Raw genomic sequence first — 3,520 nt, forward strand, 5'->3', positions numbered from 1 at the left:
ATTATGGTCAAATAACAGAAAATCTCAATATAATATTGTACAAGTTGAACTTTTAAAACTGATAAATGCATGAGATGCAGAAACTTCAAAGTTTTAAATAGAGTTGAAATAAGTATTCAAAAATGATGAGGCAAAGAACTAATCTATAACAGTGTTTCTCAAAGCACATGAAAGAGGAAGAGGAGCTTTTTCTTTAATTTCAGATTTGTTGCAGAGCAGTGCTTTTGCTAAAAACTAAACAAATTAATTGAGAAAATGATTATGGGCATGGATGCTGCAGTTTTAAGGTTTCTAATATCTTACTCTAAATTTCTGTGTTTATCTCACGGTGTTCCAATTATAGTTTTTTGACTGGAAATCACACTTTCAGTAACACCAACGTGAACAGTTTAATTATCAACATTATAAATTAGGAAAATAGGAATGATGGAGATAACTTGGAATGGAAAGAAAAAAAGAACAACAAAAACAAAAAAGCAGTCAATTGGCTCCTAAGTAAAAAGGGGCATTAAAATGTCCATAGAAAACTTAGAGGAGAAACAGGTAAAACATCGTAAAGCCCTGATTCCAAAAGTAAGAATTTTTGCAGGAAGTTATTAATACCAAGGCAGCAATGCCGCATATAGGATAATGAGCATAGTCCAGGGTGCAAGAGAAGTGATATAATGAGAATACAATCAATTTTCAGTTAAAGGTGAGAGTCTTCAAAAATGGTTTAGAATATAGGATGTTTATACAAGCAAAGAAAGCAAGCCAAGTATTCCAGAAAGAGAAATAGGGAGTATCGAGCTAGGTGAGGGAAGAGAAATGACAGAATAGTAGGGGATAGAGTATAGGGAATGGATACCTAGAGGGGTTGCCAACTGGGTGATGACTAATCATATGGTCTTATCAGGCATGGTGGGGTTAGTTGGCTGCTACACTGTCACAAAAATTTGGATTGAGCTAACTCCTGATGGATGCCTGGGGAAGAAGGAAGGGCAGGTCCTGGGGAATTGCAGAAATGGGGGAAAAAGGCAGGGTTTAGGGTAAATCTGGCAAAAGCCTGCTACATACCCTTGTTTTTTAGAGTGCCAGGAACATTTTCTTTTCTTACTAGGTCATTATTTTTCTGCTTTCTTTTGCTATTGTTTTTATTCATTTTTTTCTTCCATGGTCTCTTGATGCAGACTTATGTTAAGATTGATTACAAATGGGATCAGATCAATTACCTACAAAATTAGAATAAAGTGTTATAATCCCAAGTTGCAACAATTAATGTTATCTAATGTTAATGGAGAATTAGTAACTTTTTTAAAAGATAGAACAACAATGTGTATAATAAGTAATATCTGAAAATAATGGTTGATGAATTCCTTGGTGATCTTAGTATCTAGTTTTGATTCTTGTTTCACACAGTTATATTTTATGGGGGATAGACTTCCAGGCTATCAAATTAAATAGTCTTTATTGTAGTATTTGCTTACAAACATGTACTTGGTTTAGCTCCAGATTTTGACCTTTTCAGGTGATTTGAATTACTACTATCATGAATAATCATGTTTTTAAGGTGACATTGCTTCAGGATAACTTCATCTTTCATTTTTGATTTTATATTTCATTCAGGTAAAGGATATAGGAGGCTTTTGATTTTGTAGAGGGGATTAGAGGGTTGGCAAGAAAGCTGCATATAATAAAGTTTATAAATATTCAATATGCATAAATCTGTTTTCTGATATGCATGCTTATAATGTTAGTGTTTCCACGTGAATATCACTTCTGCTTAGTGAGAAAATAGGTTTTTGTTTCTACACATCTCAGGAAAGGAAACATCCAAGTATGTTTACCATACTTAGAAAGTATAATCTGTAATGTGATTGGTGAAGAAAAAAGTGCTGTATAATTGATAAAGAAAAACTGTTCATATTTAATGTATGGAATTTTGTGAGTTTGACACCCATAAAATTATCACTATAATCAAGAAAATAAACATATCCAAAGTATATTCGTCACCTTCAAAAGTTTCCTTGTGCTCACCTTAGTGCGTGGTGTGTTTTTTGTGGTCAGACTCTTTAACACAAGATTTATCTTCCTAATAAATTTTAAGTGTGCAATACAGTGTTGTTAACTATAGGCACTATGTTGTAGAGCAGTTCTCTAGAACTTATTAATCTTGCATAACTGAAACTTTATACATATTGAACAAAAACTCTCCATTCCCCTCTTCCCCAAGTCCTGGCCACCACCATTTTACTCTCTTCTTACCAGATTAACTATTGTAGGTACTTTATATAAGTAGAATCATTCAGTATTTATCCTTCTGTGAATGATTATTTCACTTAGTATGATGTCTTCCAGGTTCATCTATATTGTTCCATGTGGCAGGATTTCTTTCTTTTGTAAGGTTGAATAATATTCAATTGTGTTAATATGTATCACATTAAAAAATGTGTTTAACCACTGATGGCTATTTAGGTTGTTTCCAAATCTTGTCTATGGTGGATAATTTAAACTCTTTAAATAATCAAAAAAGTTGATGGCCTGTAGCATATTATATAATGCTAATACAAGATTATAAAACAGAAAAATAGTAATGAAGAGATTAATTAAAAGGTGGCACATTTTGCAACTAATTCAAGAAAACAAGTGAAATTCATTGTTTGGCATCAATAAAATGATGATAGAGATTTCACACTGTTAAAATAGTTCATGCCTTTAAATGTCATTCATTAATATACTTTTATTTAGATCATAAAAGAAAATGATAGTAAAAATATAACTATCGCGTAAAATTCCCCATAATTAATTGGCCTTATATAGGCCAAAAGAAAAACTTGGTTTTAATTGCTAGAAGTAGATGGCTACTGGGAAGGCTATTTTCCGTCATCTCCCAGTCCCATGTAAACCCTTCTCTATTCTACCACAAAGTTTGCCAATTGCAATTCTCAAGCTCTCTTTTCAGATAATTTGTTTCATTCTGTCAGGAGGACATAAGGAGACAGACACAGGAGAGTATCTTTCTGATACTGGCTTGAGCATCAAGGTAGCTGCTGAAAGTTGTTGAAGAAGCAGTAGTAGTTGGGAGATTCTGGAATCCAGCAGCCCAGCAAATGCAATACTGTTGGCAATTGTCACATTGGTTGACACAGCACCTCTTCTGCATCTCCATAGAAATACAGCAGCTGGTTTGGGCTTGTGGCTTTCAACCTGGGGGCTTTAGCTGCTTCAAATCTCTGGGATTGCTGCATTTTTCTTCATATTCCACCATTTATTCTCACTATTCCTTTTTTCTTCTTTAAACTAAATTATTTGTCATATTTCTCTATATTAAATTTTCTCTATTTGAAATGGGATTTATTCTGTATATTAGTCAATTTTTAAAAAGGCAGAATGAGAATATAATAGTACCTTAAAGCATGCTTTAAAGCCAATTTCTATATTTCTTTCATATAAAATAATATTGAAGTATGCACCTACTAGGTTCCAGAAACTCTTTGAGGCCCTTAAGATACATAAATGAATAAGAAAGAGGGAGGTCTTT

This window comes from Propithecus coquereli, unplaced genomic scaffold, assembly GCF_000956105.1.
Source record: "Propithecus coquereli isolate 6110/MARCELLA unplaced genomic scaffold, Pcoq_1.0 Scaffold394, whole genome shotgun sequence".
Taxonomy (NCBI): domain Eukaryota; kingdom Metazoa; phylum Chordata; class Mammalia; order Primates; family Indriidae; genus Propithecus; species Propithecus coquereli.